Raw genomic sequence first — 18743 nt, forward strand, 5'->3', positions numbered from 1 at the left:
AATTAGCATAATCATTGAGCTTGCATGTGGCACCTATATCCCTAGTGTTTAGCATATTGAATTCGTCGATTTGTCTAGCTTTTTGACATCTTAGTTACCAACTACAACCATTTATATTCTTCGAATTAGCTTGACATAGGCTATAGCATCGTTCCTACTCATTCCTTTGGGTTCGACCCTTGACTTACCATATACTTGTGTTAGGTTGGTCGAGTGTTTACAAATTAAGTTTTGCTCTAGGGAGAGGTAGATAACGACCTACATTTTCCTCTTGTCACTTTCAGGGGGAACAACAATAACTTTGCTGGGAATAAAGGAGTGTAGTAGAATGGTGCAAAGAACAACAACAACAACAACACTGGGAATAATCAACAGAATGGTGGAGCTACAGGGAAACTGAATGTGTTGAGTAAGCATGAGGCTGATTCCACGAAAGATGTCATCACTGGTACTTTATCTATTAACTCTCTTTCTGTTAAAGTTTTGTTTGATTTTGGTGCAACTTTTTCTTTCATTTCAAAGGGTATTGTTTCGAAACTTAAAGACTGTTTGAAAACAATAGAAGTAGTAGACCTACTAATAACCATTCCAAAACCTTTATAGACATGCCTTTAGAAATTAATGGGAAATTGTTTCTGTCTAATCTCATCGAGTTTGGGTTGAGTGATTTTGATCTCATTCTGGGATTGGAATGGTTGAGCAAGTACAGTGCAGAAATTAGTTGTTGATCGCAGAAGGTGAAAATGAACACAAGTGAGAATGAGTCAGTCACTTATTGGATGCATGGTGAAACCAAATGCCCAAAGTTAATATCCGTGTTAAAGTTGGCAAAGTACATTAAAAAGGGGCATCCAGTGTACTTCTACAGTGTGAGAAACATAGATCACGAGGAGGCAACTAAACTAGAGGATATAGAAGTGATGAATGAGTTCCTGGATGTATTTCCAAAAGAGATCCCTGGATTGCCACCTAAGAGAGCAATTTATTTCACAATATATTTAGTCCCAAAGACAACACCAATATCCAAAGCACCCTATCGAATGGAACCTGTAGAAATGAGTGAATTAAAGAAGCAACTGCAGGATTTATTGGAAAAGGGAAACATTAGACCAAGCGCATTACCTTGGGGAGTGCCAGTCTTATTTATTAAAATGAAAGATGGGAGTATGAGATTGTGTATTGACTACAGGGAACTGAATAAGGTGACAATAAAGAACAAGTATCCACTTCCAAGGATTGATGATTTGTTTGATCAGTTAAAAGGTGCAACAATATTTTCTAAGATTGATTTGAGGTCCGGGTACCACCAATTGAGGATTGCAGACGAGGACATTCCTAAAACTGCATTTAGGACAATATATGGACACTATGAGTTTACAGTGATGCCATTTGGATTGACAAATGCACCGGCAATCTTTATGGATTTGATGACTAGGGTGTTTCATCAATTTATGGATAAGTTCGTTGTAGTGTTCATAGATGACATATTGGTGTATTCAAAGAGCAAAGAGGAGCATGTAGAACACCTGAGGGCAATTCTACAAACACTAAGAGAAAATAACCTTTATGAAAAGTTCTCTAAGTGTGAATTTTGGTTGGAGGAGGTAGCATTCCTAGGTCATTTTTTGTGTCTAAGGATGGAGTGGAAGTAGATCTAGTAAAGATCAAAGCTGTGAAGGGTTGGCTTACGCCCAAAACAATATATGATGTTTGGAGTTTCTTAGGTTTAGCAGGGTATTATAGGCGTTTTGTGAAGGATTTCTCAAAGATTTCTAAACCTATGACTACTCTAATGAAGAAGGACAAGAAGTTCGAGTGGGATGATAAGTGTGAAGAAGCATTCCAACTCTTGAAACAGAAGCTGGTTACATCACCAGTGCTTACACTGCCAGACGATAGTGGAATCTATGATGTGTATAGTGATGCATCAAAGAATGGCTTAGGATGTGTGCTTATGCAAAATGGAAAGGTGATTGCATATGCTTCAAGGAAATCAAAAACTCATGAAGTAAATTACCCATCCCATGATTTAGAATTAGCTGCAATCATATTTACACTAATGATTTGGTGCCATTACTTGTATGGAGTGAAGTGTAGAATTTACACAGACCATAAAATTTTAAAATATATTTTTCCGTTTGGGATAGGTGGTCCAAATGTTTGAAAATCATTCGGATGGTATTAATGCATCAAGTATTACTTAAATAATTTCTTCGTTCCTAACATACTCAGACGACCTAGACTAAGTAGCCTAATTGATTCACTCATAGCCGTCTGAGTTAGCAACTTACGAGGGTTAAGTATGACCTTCGTATTTGTTTAAGTGGGGCAGGCGACCCCTGTATGACCGCCTGCTTCACCTCCAGCGCTGTAAAGCCGTCTATATTTTCAAACGAAGCAATGTAGGCGGACGAGAGCAGATAAAACATTTCAGTCCGCCTGCTCCTTTTGAGCGTAATGGTGAGAACCTAAGGGCTAAGGCCCACACATAATAGTCATTCGGCCACCTATAAAAAGGTTCAAGGCCGTTTGTTTAAAAGAACCGGATGGTTAGTGGCCGACTGTACGCTTGGTTTAGGGCAATCACTGTAGTGATTGATTGACTTAGAAATTAGTCATACTCTTTTAGGTATCAAAAGTTTCCAAGTCAAATCAACCCATCTTGAACCTAAGATTATAGCCGTCCAGGGGCAATAACACCCGGTACGCCGCCTGTATCAAATAAGATGCAGACATTCATGCAAGCATATAAAAGAGCCTAACTTTTAAATGAAGGCCGACTAGATGGCCGGATAATTTATAAACAAAAGCTGACCCCTTGGCCAGCAAAATCAAACATTGTTACCAGGAATACATCAGGGGAAAACATAGAAATTGTTGAATAAACCCGACTCCCTAGACGGTAAAAACAGATACTCGGCACGTAGGTGGGAAATGTATTTGAAATGGTCATCGGGCCGTAGAAAAAACTTGATTAATCATTAATCAGCTTCAGGAGAGGACTCAACTTCATTTTCATCCGCCACGTCATCGTTGGTCGGATGCTGCTCATTGTGCTCCTTGTCTTCGTCCTCATCTCGGACATCCGCTCCCCCCTCCGCCTCTTGATCCGCCTGTGCATCAAGCTCATCAGTAGCTAGCTCATAACGATACTCCCAGACGGAGTAATCGTCATTAGGGAACAGAGACTTCCATGCCATCTTCATACGAGTGACGCAGTCGGCCTCATTCTCCTGAATGAGCAGCTTTTCTCTTCCTCAACCCGGGCAGTCCACTTGGATGTGAGCTGCTTCTCCTGATTGGCAAGCCTGTTTTGCAACTTCTCGTTTTGGGGCTTGAGACTATCTGTCTCCCTGCCAGCATCTTGAAGCTTCTCCAACTCAGACTTGGCCGCCTTCAGCTCCGCCCTTAGCTCAGTCACCTTCTTCTGGGCCGCCTCCAAATCTTTTTTGACTCTTAAATTCCCAGCCGCCTGTGAGTATAGGATATCTTGAGTCAGCAACTCAGTTTTATTTACATCATACATGGCTTTGTCAAGATTGGAAGCGGCCCTCAGGTTGGCAGCCCTTACCTTTTTTGCTTATCGTTAAATGGCTTTCTAAGACCATTCACTCTCAGCATGGCCTACATTCGGTAAACAGAAGAGACGGTTAATATGCAGTCGGCCAAATCAAGAATTGAAAAATAATCTAACTTAAAAAGAAAAGTTACCTCCGCCAGATTTGCTAGAATGGCATCAAAGTTGAGGGAGCCGACTCCTTTAATGGAGTCACGCTGCTCAACAGAGACGGTGATGAGCATGTCCTTAGCAATTCGCCGCACATTTGGCGTTTGAGGAGCATCTGCACATGTAACATTTGGTGAGAGGCTGGCAAAAATCCGGCCAATAAACCGGCTGGCTTCAAAACTTGTTGGCGACTGGCTATAAGTCTTAACCCTACAAGGGTAAGGCAAAGGGTCAAAGGCGAAGGTACCTGGAATAACGACCAGATCCTGGGCATTTTTGTCCTTCCGTCTGCTGTAAAGACTTCTTGGAGAGCCGGTAGTACCAGTCGGAGGCTTGTCCCTTGAGGACTTGGACTCCTCCGCCTTCTTAAGGGCAGCCATAGCAGCCGGCGACTTGACGCCTGTTGAGGGGTGGGATACGAATTGGCTCGCAAAAGGTTTGTGAGCAATCTTCTTCCGCTGCTTTGTGGGCGTTGGCACCTCCCCAAAAGCGGGCCGTTTGGGGGGCCTTTGATCCAGAGCCGGCAGTACAGGTGGCTTCACAGATCCTTACTGAAAAAACACAACACTTAGAAAAAACCATAAAATCTAAGTCCATAAAGAAATTGGCGGATGTCAGAAAGCTTACATGCTCCAATTGGTCTTTTTTGAAAATTTGGTTCTTCTGCCGAACCATCTGGCGGTATGCAGAGGCGGAGCTGCCTGGTTTCTTGCTGGGATCTAGTTGAGACAGTGCTTCTTCTGCAAAAAGGCTGACTGGGTGGTTAGTAAAACAACAAAGTAAAAATTTAAAAGTGCTCTAAAAAACACTCATCTGGCTGCCCACCTCTTCCTTTTTCTATGCTTAGGCCAAAGACGGCCAAGAAGCAGGGATCCGTCAGCCACTCAAACCTGGGGATGTAGCTGTTTAGGATGATCTCCTTCTCAGACCCCTCTTGTACCGGTTTTATTTCAACTTTAAATAGCCTAGACGTCAAAATCTGATCCCAACCTTCATCAGACGCAAGCTGGAGAATTGCTTTCTGACCCAAAAGATAAGGATTCTGGTTCCAAGAGTTGAACTTTTTATTCCAGATGGGGTCTGGGGAAGAGATGATGTAGAACTTGTTCCTCCAATCCTTCCACTTATTTTCTTTCCCCAGAGTCATTGTAACCTTTGTTACAAGATAAAGTGAACCATCCGGGCCCGAATGACTTGGGAGCTTTACTAAAATAATGCATATGGGCGAATGCCTTGAAGCAAGGCTCAACCCCTTACATCCTACAGGCGGATACAAATCCTAAAATATTGACACAAGAATTGGGTGCTAACTGCCATACCCCCAAGCGGTACCCGTCAAGGATCTTTTCAATGGCCGAATCCAGTGGGAATCGAAGGCCCGCCTGTATTTTGGCCGCATAACATCCAAAGCAAGTATCCCCATAGCTTTGTTCAAGCGGCCAGACGACTGTGTCGTCAAGGGCTGGGACGTTTATTCCATAGCCGGCCCCCGTCACATAGGTGTCTTGGGTTTCTTCTAAGTTTTTCCGCATGAGCCTTTGTGTGGCAGCGGATATGTGAGTGAAGTACGGGGTGTACTTCTCTTGAAGATAAGACGAAGTTGCCTCCTAGCCTCTCTCAACAGAGGCGGCCTCCTCTTCGAATTCCTCTTTAGCAGCCTCAGGCGGCCTCTCTTTGCTTTTAGAGCCGCCTGAGATAGCATTCGACTGGGACGAACCCTGTTCGGAACTGGATGTCACTTCGCTAGACTCATTTTCTGACTCATCCAAAATGGAGTCATCCGGTGTAGTTGGGATGCCAGAAGGATGATATGAGACTTCATTCCTAGGCACCCTAATAACACCCTCGTCCTCTTCATCACTGAACGTCTGAGTTGTCCTCTTAATTCTGGCTATAGTGCCCTGCACAGACACAGACACGGTCGGATTCAGGGACGACTGCAGATTGGGGCAGGCGGCATCCCTAGTCCTAGATTCAGCCGTCCCAGGTGACCGGCTGAAAACTATCTTAGGTTGTGCCGTGTGTGTTTGTGATACCATTTATAAAAAGGGAAGAATAAACATAGACCGAAAAAGAAGAGTATTAAGAGACAGAAAAAGTAGGTGGTTACCTCGTTAAATTACTGTTGAAAGTTTCTTGAACCGCCTGTGTTAGACGGATGAAAGCAAGCGGCAGGTGCAAACGTCCTTTTAAGAAAAGTCAAAGATTCTCTTAGATTCTCTCAAGTATTTTTTCGTGAATATGCGAAAAATGAGAGGCAATGATAATATTTATAGAGGGTGAATCCAGGGGAACCCTTGTAAATTACCCAGATAGGTGAAAAGTAAAACTAATCACCCAATGCATGTGTGACAAATGTCACAGATGCCCCGTGGCAAGCCACGTCACATTTGTGAGGGGCAAATGTTTTGGGTAAAATTACCCAAGACACGTGGCTTTATCAGAAGCTGACACGTGTTAGCCTTTGGGAGGCCCAAGTGGATCTATCATCTAATGACACGTGTCATTCCAAACAAATAGGAGAAAAGGTTGTCTTTCTGGCCCAAATCCCAAGAGAGATGTATTATGGCACAGCCCACCAAATTAGGTCAAAATGACCTAAGAAAGGGCACCTTTCCCAACGACCCTATAAATAGGGAGATTTCCCCCATTTATGGGGCAGATACATTTATTACAACAACCCTACATTCTGTTACATCAAAGAAAACACCTGATCTCGGAATCCGTGAAGATCTCTCTTTACTTTCCGCACCTTTTCATATTCTCCTACACGTTCTAACTTGATTGTTGGAGGCGGAGCTCTAAGCACCCGGAGTCTCCGTTATTTTGCAGGTTCAGCCGTCACTAGACTAGTCTTCGAGTTTAACTCTCCCGAGGGACAAAACCACCTAAAACACCAATGATTTGAGGCACCTCTTGTAGCCACATCATATCAGCTTCACCCTTTCAAATATATAATTCCTTTCTTGATAAACCACTTTGAGCTTCGTCCAACAATAGACCTTTATTTTTTCAACCCACATCCTCTCAACTTTGGGATGGGATGGTGTGCAACTTATGCAATTTCCAAATACAGAAACTTGAGTGATTTTTACCAAAAATGTCAAAAGTTCAAAAGGCAAATAGCAATAAAAGTGTGCAAAAGGGCAAGTATTCCAATGTCATTGATATGAACACGTCTCAGATTGCGTCTCTTATCGAGTGCTCGGTACCGTGTTTGAGAAACATGAATACCGAGTGATAGACCGCACGATCGAGATTGCCCACACTTATCAAATATAAAAAATGCAAAAGAAAAAAAAAAGAGAAAAAATAACAGAAAATGAGCTCAAAATTGAGAATTCTAAAGCATATCAATACCAAGATTCAAATACAAGGTTGCACACCTTGGGGGCTTATATTGGGTCTTGAGCTTTTATCCTTTCTTCTTCAACCTATATTCTAACCCCATTACAACCCTTCAAAAGACCTATTTGAGGTATACACACACTTGTGCAAGGTTAGGCTAGATCTACGTTTGGCTTGATTCCTAATAGATACGTAGGTATAGACACCTAAATATGTCTCCCCAAAACCAAACCCGATGATGAACAACCTTTTACCGCCATTACTATTCCGGTTGAGTATTTAATCTTTGGAGGGCTTAAATCCATGTTTCCATTCAATAAATTTCATAAACCAATCCATTTCCTAGCTCATTTCCCTAAACCATAACTTGTTTTTTCACTTTTCGTGTCCACATCACAAAATCGAGAGAAACTGATTTTGTGGCCCGATAATTTTGATCCAATTATTATTGGATAGGCCTTGAAATAATCTTTCCAAAAATATATCATAAGCCCAATTCCGATTTAAAACGAAGAAGATATGAGCAAAATACTAACTCGGCCCAAAACTGACACCCTTTCACTAAAACGGCCATTTCATAAAATCTACAAATGATTTTTACTTGATTTTAATTGGGTTAGAAAGTAGACTTGATAAGCTTTCCAATGATATGTTATATGCCTTATTCCGAGTTACGGATCAAAGTTATCGTAGTTTTAAAAACGCGTAAAAAAACTGGACTTACGGCGCAGCAGCTAAAATGCCGCGACGCGGCAGAGGCTGACGTGGCACGGTGCATATTGTCGTGACACGGTATTTTACACCGTGTCATGGTGCCTTTTTTGTGTATTTTCCACCGCATTTCGAAAAAATAAAACACCGTGACATGGCGCCATGTGCCGCGCCACGGTGGACTTTGCCGCGTCACGGCATTTTCCACCGTGTCACGGTACATACGCCGTGACACGGGAAGTTCCCGTGTTTTCCCCGTGTGTCAGACTTCACGCGTTTTGTCTTTTAGGTCTGTTTCTGTCCCGCGTCACACCAAATTACCCCGCGTCACACTAAATTATACCGTGTCACGACATATTTTGCCGTGTCGCGACATACTGCTGACGCGTCGCGGCATTTATTTTTATGGTTTTATCTTTTTAGGGTTCCATGTGTTTCTTCTACTCATTTTCCCTATAATACCCCCCTTATTTCTGCAGTTCGGGGCACCAAAAAGCATTCTCTCTTCCTCTCTTTTACACCAAAAATCATTCTCCTCTCTCTCTCATATTCTAAACCTTAAACCTGTATTTCTAATTACATTATTCCTTCCCTAAGCACTCCAAGGAGTCCATACTTAACCTGAGGTTCCGTCCTTAAACCAAGGCATGAAAGGTATAATTAACTGAGAGTTTGGATCAAATCAACTTTACTTTTAATTTAATTTAATTTCAATTTGATTTATATTTTTATTGATGTTACTAACAATTTATTAATGATGTAGCAATTTTAAAGAAACGCGCGTAATGTGAGTAATTAATTAATTTAATTACTTATTTTTATATTGCTAGTATCATGATTAGGTTAATTTATATTTGATTTGACTAACGTTATTATGGTTAAATTGCTCCCAATATTAATGTTTATTCTATTAATATATTTATTGATCACCATATTGCATGTTTAAAGGGAATATGTACTTGAAAATCACGCCTAATAAGATAATTTGGACGACCGGTTTAGGTTCCTTAATCTTGTTATTAAATCAAGTGATCACTACATATTTTAGAATTATATGTTGCATTAATATTCAACCGATTTAGCTTAATAATAGTTTGGAGCAAATTGAATCTTTGTTTGCATGCCTTTGAGATTGCAGGAATCACTTTTCACTATAAGAATCGAGTAGAGGCCAATACGGGCGAATGTGGCTCCATGACTCACTTCGTACCATCATCCCCGATCCTCCTTTCGTGGTTCCGAACCATATGGAGTTAGTAATCTCATGGATTATGAATGGGGTGTAACCTTCACGGGTCAATTGTTGTTACCTTTCGTTGTCCCTTATTCGTGGTTGCCTTTTATGATCCATGAACGGTTTACAAGTTCCTTAAAAACTTGTTGGCGGCTCCCTACTTTGCTTTGTCCCTAATCGTATATGTCAATTCCCACTTCCTATGTGTGCCAAGCATATTCACCACATGCTTAATGTAGGCGTACTTCGAACGACGCCTACAGTAGGCAACCTCACATAGGGGTGCGGCCGTAATCAAAATGCATTCACATTCATTTTCACATTCATGCATAATCATATCAAAGGATCTCCAACGCTCATCCCTATCCATTTAGAGCTAGACTTGGGGGCTTGATCCTTACATCATTAGCCTAGCCAGCCTAAGTGCCACCATTATTGGACTCTTCTCAAAAAAATTTCCAAAAACCTTAGCCTTTGCGGCCAAACCGTAATGTCACTCTCACACATGTCACACATACATGGCTAAATAATCCTTCCTTTAGGAACCTTTTGTCATGAAATTTAGATATAACTTTAAAGCATGTCTTATCATCTTAGAGTTATTCATTGCTCATAATCATCATTGCATCACAAAGTATGAAGTAATTAGCCTCCGTGCCTAAGTTACCTAAATACTTTTATCATCGAGATATCAACTGAGAAAGTTTAGGATGTTACAGTCCTTGCACTATGAGAAACAACATCAACACATACATCTTATTATTAAGCTCATACAACATGCATCATCACTTGATTCAATTCTTTGCATCTTCTTTCCCTTTGAGGAAGATCCAACACTTTACTTCTTTCTTTTCACGCCTTTCTATTTTGGGAGAGAGTCGGTACCCTCCACAAAAATGATGGAAAATTTTTTCTGCATTTTTAAGTCGTACAATCACAATACAATGCACACACGAGTCATGTACATTAAGTTATGTCATATCACATCGAGTTGAGTCCACACATGTGTCAAAACATGTTGAGTCGAGTTGGTTAGGTAACACAATAAGTTGAGTGCCTTGGGTTAACCTCAAGATAGTTACAAACATAAGCAAAGTCCTATAGTCCAAGAATATAGATGCAGGTACACTAAGTCCTTGGTAGACGAGCAACTTTTACGAAGGATTATAGACAATTTCATTAATCAAAAGTGAACAAAAAGACGTAAACCAACAAACAAGCAAACACAGCACGATGCACCCTGAAGTGGCGCGAGCGTGATAAACCGGTCGTTGCGCGATGGCTCTAATTTTTCCTGTGTCATCCTTTGATGGTCTCACAACTTGGTTGGTTAGACCATGACTAATACATTTGAGCCTCTTTATTATCATTTAATTCTTTTGAACAATTGATAGATATTTTATTGGTAATCAGCCCGATTACAATTTTGATTGATGATCAACATGATGACGATCACATTTTGATTCCATTACACCTTTAATTAGTAGTCAGTCTAATTACAACTTGATTGATGATCGACCTGATGCCGATCAAATTATCGATTGAATATTGATTAAGCAGATTTGAAAAAGAACACAAAGAATTCCTAGGATGGAAGATTTTTACAGAAATTATCTTGAAAATTGGAGAATCTTAAGATAAGGTTCTTATATTAAGTTTTCCAAAGACGGGAAGGTCAATTAAACCTAGGAGTAAAGACAAGAAAATTTAAAGACTTAAGATGAAGAAGTCTTTGACAGGAGGCACTAAGATTAAAGGGTCTTTCGCTTTGATTTGAGAAGGGAGGTTAGAGATGAAGCGATCTTCTATAGCTTTCGCTAAGATTGTGGAGGTTATCATTTGATTTGAGAAGATGGCGCGAGATGGGAGATCTTCGATAGCTTTCGCTAAGATTGAGGAGGTTATCATTTGATTTTAGAAGATGGCGCGAGATAGGCGATCTTCGATAGCTTTCGCTAAGATTGTGGGGGTTGTCAGTTGATTCGAGAAGATAGCACGAGATGGGCGATCTTCTATGGCTTTCGCTAAGATTGAGGGGGTTGTCAGTTGATTCGAGAAGATAGCGCGAGATGAACGATCTTCGACGGCTTTCGCTAAGATTAAGGGGCTTGTCAGTTGATTCGAGAAGATAGCACGAGATGGGCGATCTTCGATGGCTTTCGCTAAGATTGAGGGTGTTGTCAGTTCATTTGAGAAGATAGCACGAGATAGACGGCCTTCGACGACGTTCGCTATGATTGTGGAGGTTGTCACCAAGATTTGAGGAGAGCAATTCTTGATGAGGCAGTCTTTGACATCTTTCACTAGGGTGTGAGGTTGTCAATCAATTGGTCGAGTCAAGTTAAAGACGAGATTCTGAAGATGGCGAAACAAGGTCACCTTCGACGGTGTTCCCTTTGATGTGGAAGATTATCACAACAAATGAAGAAAGTGAGGCACTGTTACCTTCAGATGGAGTTCACGAGGCACTGTGGAGGTTGTCAAAACAAAATGCAGCAAAGAAAATTGGTTACCCCAGAGGCGTGTACTCGGCGGTGCAAGATACGCATTTCTAACTCCTTTATCTGTTTAACTAACGCTAGTTTGCAGGTATCGGCGTTACAAGAATGATTTAGGATTGCAGAAAGTTCAGAATCATTCTCCGTCCTCATCGCTACTTTGACTTTTGTTTTCGAAACTTATGTTTCTCTAAACTCAGTCAAAGTGAGAGCTTCTGTAGACACCTGTTTGTGTGTCCCCAAAACCCAAACCTAATGATGAGTATCTTTCACGTCATTGAATATCGAGCAAGATGAAATGTTGAAAAGTCTCGTGAATTTTTATTTTTCTAACGTTTCTTTAAATGTTTTAAGCCAAAATCATTCATTTCGTACCTTTAAACCCAAATCTTTTTTATGAGGTCAAACTGAAAGGTTGACCCGTCCTTCAGACCCTTGAAGAAGTTTGTGTAGGCCACATCATTAGACAGCCCTTAAATCTGGATTCTAACTAGATTGAACCGCTTGACGTATGACCTTAGCCCTTCTCTATCTCCCTTCCGTACCGCACCTAGATTAAGGCTTGTTTTCTTGGCAGGAATGTTCATAGGGAAAATGAATGCAAACAAGAAGGCAAGCCTCTTGAAGTTGTCAATACATCCGGCTGGCAAATTGCCGAACCATTGTTGGGAAATGCCCTTCAATGTAGCCGGGAAGCATCTACACCAGCTAGCATCATCCAACCCCTTTAAGTACATGAGGTTGGTGTAAGCCATGAGGTGGTCTTCTAGGTTAGTGGTACCAACCAAGACATTCTTAACCTTGGTCAGCTGTGCCGCCTCAGTTATCTCCTTGGTGAACGTAGAAGGTTGTTCACCAAGTTTCAGCAGACGAAGCTACCAGTCTAGAGGTTGGACGTTGAATGCCGCCTGACCTCCAAAGAGAGTCGGCTGGATGTAAGGTTAGGCATATGGCCGTATGGCATCTGAGGCACATACGGGGCTGAACCAATCATTTGAGGGCCTGCATGGATGGACTGGACGCCTGTCTGGCTCTCATGTACTGACTGGGAATACCTTGCCGAGGTATTCCTAAAGCTGTCTGGGAAGCTCGACATGGAAGCCGAGTCAGACAACTGCTGGTTTCTCTTCTGCTCGATGATGTGTCGGGCATAAGAGAATGATTTTTTGCTGCCATCTAGCTGAATGTGCCGGATGACTTTCCTCGTGCCCGTCTGGGGCAGACGAACCTTGGACCATTTAATCAAGGTCCTAGCCTTCTCCTTAGTAGTGGGGTGTGGAGTAGGCTGCCGGTCCCTGACAAGCTTTTTACCCTCAGCATGAGCTGATTTTCTAGCCGACTGACCCTTGCTAAAGCCAGTCGTCCTCTTGTTGATCAGGTACTTGATCTCCCCTTTGAAACTAGTCACGAAGTTCATGAGTTCGTCTCCGATGACGGGAGCCTTTCCTCTTGCCGCTTGAATCCCTAGTTGGTGGATGATTTGCTCGAACCCGCTTGGTTTTCGCCTCGTTCCAATCTATCCTTGGGACGGATGTGTTTACTTATGAGTGACCCATCAGGGGCTACATGCGTTTCCACACCAACGTCGTTGTCTGTATCATAGTCTGAATAGACCTCTCCATCGACCGTAGGCCGGTTGGGTTCACGAGGCGGTACAAACTCTAAAACCATCTTAGAGGTATTTTCTCCACAGACAACGCCAAATGTTTCTGGGTTTTTCTAGTCTCTCGGGAGAGTTACGTCACCAAGACTGGACTCCAGCTGCCTGTACCTGCAAAACAACGGAGACTCCGGGTGGTTGGAGTTCCGCCTCCGACGATCAAGTAAGAACGTGTACAGAGAATGTAAAAAGGTGCGGAAAAGGTAAAAGTGAGATCTTCTTGGATTTCAAGATCAGTTGTTTTCTCTAATGTGAGAGAATGTAATAAATGAACGTGTCCCAAAAACGGGGGAAATCTCCCCATTTATAAGGTCGTTGGGAAAAGTGCCCTCTCTTAGGTCACCCTGATGAGTGACATTTATGGCACTCATTTGGTCCCTTTTTGGATGAATTCTATTTCATTTTATCACTCTTTTCTTTAGTTTTCCCTAGTTTTATTCTAGTTTACTTGCTATTTTTTCCCTTTTACTTGCTTTTTATCCTTTGTTTGTAGGTGGTGATTGATTGTCCAAGAATTCCCGAGCTTCCTCTCTATGGTCTTTTATTGTTTTCATGCCTAAAACTTGTGCAAGAAGTTTCAAGTCTAAGGTGGATCCAAGGGGCATGCTTCAAGGCCTTGTATACGCCTTTCTCATGGCTTATACTCTTCAAGAAATTCAAGAAAGTTTCTGCCTACCTTGTCCTCCATCATCATCATCTAGGATGTGTGCACCACTTGATCTAGGACAAAGAGAAGAAGGGGGAAAGACCCAGCTAGGTGCGGGCGCACCCAGGGAGTGTGCGGCCGCACATTGGTCGGGTGCGGCCGCACACCTGGTGCGTGCAGGCGCACCAATCTGGGTGTGTTCCCGTGCACGCCACTCTCTCTCCTCCAAGCGCCCGCACCGACGTGGGTCTATTTTTGGGCGTCAATACCGACCTCCTCTTTGTATATATAGTTATTTCTTTCTATTTTTGAGAGAGTTTTTTTGGAGAGATTGGATTTCATATAGTTAGTTTTTGATTAGAATTTTAGAGAGAGAAACTCAAGGATTGAAGAGAGAGAAACTCATGGTTTTTGGTGATTGTTCAAGAATTCTTCATTGTAATTGATCTTTAGATCAAAGTTTTGTAAGGATCTTCTTCTTGATTTCAATACAAGTTTGATTGTAGTTGATTTCATTTGTTTTCCATGTTATTGTTGATTGATTAAAGTTTTATTGATTTTTTGATTGATTGTTGTTTTGATCTTTGATTTCAATTATGTTGATGATGAAATTGATGATTAGTGTAGTTTTGATCTTGATTTCCATGGCTAGTGAGTAGTTTTCTAGCTAGGGAAATGGTGAAGCATGTTTGAGTGATGGATTAGAGTAATTTGGGGATAATTGATGGAGTTGATGATATGATTAAATTTGGTTGATAATTCATGTGCATGTGTGTGATTGATTGAAGTTTGGCCATCTTTGATTATTGCACTAGATTGCATTGTGAGCTTGCTATGATACGGACCATTGATTAGTAACTTGCAATTTCTCGATTGAGGTGCTTTGTGGCGTTCCCTAGGTAGTGTTTAGCGTAGTTGACGCTAGTTAGACCTCTAGGTGAACTAACTTGGTATGCTCTTTTGGATACATGATTGATCTTCCTTCATATCACTTGACTTAGTCGGTTTGATCTCTCAAATTACCATTTTCCATAACAATTACATGTGGATCCATTGCCCTAGTGTCTTTTAGATTGATTTCATACAAGTTCTTGCATCATTTAGCCCTAGCTCTAGTTTCCTTCATAAACCCCTTTATTTGACTTCGGAATAGCTTGACTTAGGCATTGTGCATTCGACCTCCATTCCCTTGGGTTCGACCTTGACTTACCACTACACTTAATAGGGGTTTGTTGAGTTACAAATTTTGTTTGATTGGGTGGGGTGGTAGCCCAACGACCTACCGTTCTTCATCCCATCAAAATGGCGCCGTTGCCGGGGAATGGTGCTTTGAGTGCATGTTGTTGTTGAGTCTATTTCACTTTATTTGCAAAATACAAAAAGATTTTACACTTTAGGCTACACTTGTAGCCGTGCTACTTATATTTTCTTTGAGTTTTGTATGCATAGATCCCGAGATCGTTCATTTGTTCCCTTTGATCCGGAGATTGAAAGAACTCTCTCAAGGAGGAGAGTAGCAAACAAGACATTGGATTATAGTTCCTCAAGCGAAGAAGAGATTGAACAAGAGCAAGTCATGGGAGAACAACCAAGAGTTGCCTTGACAGAATTGGGAGTGCCCGGTGCATATAGGTTCGAGAGCGGCATAGCTCCACCTACAACACCGGCAAACGATTTTGAAATTAGGCCGGCAATGATCACCCTAATTAAGAGGAGACAATATAGTGGGGCAAAGAACGAGAGCCCATTGAACCATCTTAAGGAGTTTGAAAAATATTGTAACACAATCAAGGTTAATGGAGTGTCTCAAGAATTTATCTGCCTTAAGTTGTTCCCTTTCTCCCTCATAGGAAGGTCTTTGGAATGTCTAGACAAAGAGGTGAAGCCCAATTCATTGAGAACGTGGGATGATGTCACTAAAGCTTTCTTGTCCCGTTTCTATCCTCAAAAGAAAACGGCGGAGGCAAGGGCTTTAATTCAAGGGTTCAAGCAAAAGCCAAATGAGAGTCTTTATGAAGCATGGGAAAGATTCAAGGAGTACCAAAGAGAATGTGCTCACCACGGAATTCCAACATATCAATTGATCCAAATCTTCTATGGTGGTTTGAGTCCTCAAGGCAAGGCATGTCTTGATGGAGGGGCCGGTGGTCCAATCATGAACAAAACCGAAGAAGAAGTTGTGGACATAATAGAGGATGTGGTGACTTACTATAGAGATTGGCAAGATGGGGAAAGAGATTCTTCAAGCAAGCAATCTTCGTTGTACTCGGTGGACCATCTCAATGCCATCAACAATCTTTCCTCTCAAATGACAAACTTGGGAAAGGAGATGACGGCAATCAAGGCCAAGTTGGAAAGTGTTTCTTCCTCTTCTCAAGCTTCAAATCTTCCCTCCCAAATTAAGGGGAGAGGTACTTCTTCTAACTCTCAAACTCCTTCTACTTCACATAATATGCCTATGGGATGTTTGTTTTGTGATGTATGTGGATCATATGGCCATGATTCTAGCAATTGCAACAATGAATGTGTTGATGAATTTGACAACAATGAGTGTGAGCATGTGAATTTTGTGTCAAACAACAATGTCCAAAGGTTTGATAATCAAAGAGGCCAATGGAATAGGAATTACCAAAACCAAGGAAATTTTGACAACTATAATCATGGTGGTGGTTATAGGAACCAAGGGAATCAAGATTCTCGTGGTAACCATAACCAAGGTTATAGTGGCCAAAATCAAAGCCAAAATTATGGTAATCAAAACCAAGGTTATGGAAATCATAACCAAGGTAATGGTAACCATAGTCAAGGTGGTGGTAACCATAATCAAGGTTATGGTCAAAATCAAAATAGAGGTAATTGGAACAATCAAGGAAGGGGAAATTTTCAAAACAATGCTCAAAGAGGTCCCCCTCCCGGATTTGTTTCAAAGACTCAAGGTGAAAATTCCTATTCACAACCTTCTTCTCCTAGGACCACTTTGGAGGAATTGATTGATAATCAAACCAAGATCATTAACACCTATATGGCGGTTAGTGATAAGAAATTCAATGAGATGATGACTCACAATAAGATGCTTGAGACTCAAATAACCCAATTAGCAAGCACTATTAAGGATTATGCTAGTCCTTCATCTTTGCCTTCCCAAGGTGTTGAACCAAAGAAACCCGTGTACTCTATTTCCACTAGTGGAGGAAATGACTTTAGTGAGGGAGTTTCTTGTTCAAAAGAGGGAGAAGATGAGAGTGGTGCTATGGAGAATGAAGATGAGAGGGTTGAGTCTAAGGAAATTTATTGTGAGGTTGAGGAAAAAGAAGAAAGTGTTGTTGAAAAGATGAGTGAGGTAGAGAGATTTCCCGATCTACCATACCCCCAAAAATACTTGAGATTCAAAATGGATGAGCAATTTGGGAAGTTCCTTGAAGTTCTTAAGGAAGTCCATGATTCCACACCCTCTACCGAGCCAATTCCCGATATGCCTAAGTACTCCAAGTTTCTTAAGGAGATACTAGAGGAGAAGGAAAATTTTGATGAGGGTAGTTCGGTGGAAGGAGGGAAGTGTTTTAGTGCTCTTGTCCATGGTGAGCTTCCGGAGAAAATGGAAGATCCGGGGAATTTTTCAATCCCTTCCCAAATCAAAAAGATGGTTTTTGAGAGTGCTTTGTGTGACCTAGGGGCTAGTGTGAGTATTATGCCCTTTTCGGTTTTCAAGAGGCTTGATCTAGGTGAGCTTCAACCATCTAATATAACACTTCAATTGGCCGATCGCTCTATTAAGCTTCCTAAGGGGAGAATTGATGATGTCCCTCTAAAGATTGGAGAGTTTGTCTTTCCCGTGGATTTTGTTGTTTTGGAGATTGAGGAAGATGAGCATATTCCAATCATTCTAGGGAGACCTTTCTTAGCCACCTCGGGAGCATTAATAGATGTGAAGGGAGGCCGAATCACTTTGAGATGTGGAAAATTAGAAGAAAGTTTTAAGTTGAAGCCAATGCATGAGTCCTTATCTTGTGTGCAAGATATAGCATGTGCTAGTCTTTCTCGTTCCATTGATGATGTGTGCATGGTTGATTCTTCTACTAACAATACTTTTGAGATTGTCGATGATGTTTGTGCAAGTTTTGATGATGTTAGTGAAGAAGAAATTGTAATTCCAAAGCTAAGGGATGAAAAAGAAATTGAGATTCCAAATTGGTTCAAGCTTAATTCTCAAGATGAAGAGACAGCTTCCATGGTTAAGGATGTTGAAGTCAAGCCGAAGAAAAAAGCCCGTGACTCGAAGAAATCAAGAAAAAGAAAGAAATTGAGAAAAGAGAAGGAAGAATTTGAAAAGAATTTTGTGAAGGTTTCATTAAGCAACGATGAGAAGTTGCTCAAAATTGAAGAAGATATTGCTCCATCAACTACCTTGAAGAAGGTGGTGTTCTTTGACCCTCCATGATTTGGAGGAAGGGTCGAGCTTAGGACCTTAAGCAAGCGCTTCCCGGGAGGCAACCCGGAGTTTCTAACTTTTCCTTTTGATTTTTGAATTTTCTTATTTTTGGTTTCTTTTATTACTTTGTCTTTTCTTTCACTTTTCTACTTGATTGAATTTTTAGGATGACTTTTGCGGGATTGGAATTCTACAAGAATGCATGGTGAATGGAAGGTATTCGTGGCACAAGCTATATTTTGTTCGATTTTAATCGAAATTTGAGGTAAAAAGGGTAAGAATTTTAGAGAGGTAAGATAGGAAATCCAAGTTTTAAAAGTTGGAGGAATTTGATACTTAGTGAATTTTTGTGGTGAGCACATGAATTTTCAACTTTGAGGTCTTTGAAAATGATTTTAGCTACTGCCTATGTTGTTCCTCATCACCATCATGATTCATGTGCGCACCCAAATAGGCAGTAAGTATCAAAAATATGAGAAAAAGGAAGATT

General features: G+C 41.2%; 1 non-coding gene across 1 annotated transcript; it reads right to left on the bottom strand.

Annotated features, from left to right (window-relative positions):
- Positions 1-15785: 15785 nt before the first annotated feature.
- On the bottom strand, positions 15786-15891 carry LOC145580436 (small nucleolar RNA R71). Its single transcript, XR_014099480.1, has one exon. It is a non-coding gene; the product is annotated as a small nucleolar RNA R71 (small nucleolar RNA).
- Between the last annotated feature and the right edge of the window lie 2852 nt (positions 15892-18743).

This window comes from Chenopodium album, chromosome 14, assembly GCF_948465745.1.
Source record: "Chenopodium album chromosome 14, dcCheAlbu1.1, whole genome shotgun sequence".
NCBI classification, from domain to species: Eukaryota; Viridiplantae; Streptophyta; class Magnoliopsida; order Caryophyllales; family Amaranthaceae; genus Chenopodium; species Chenopodium album.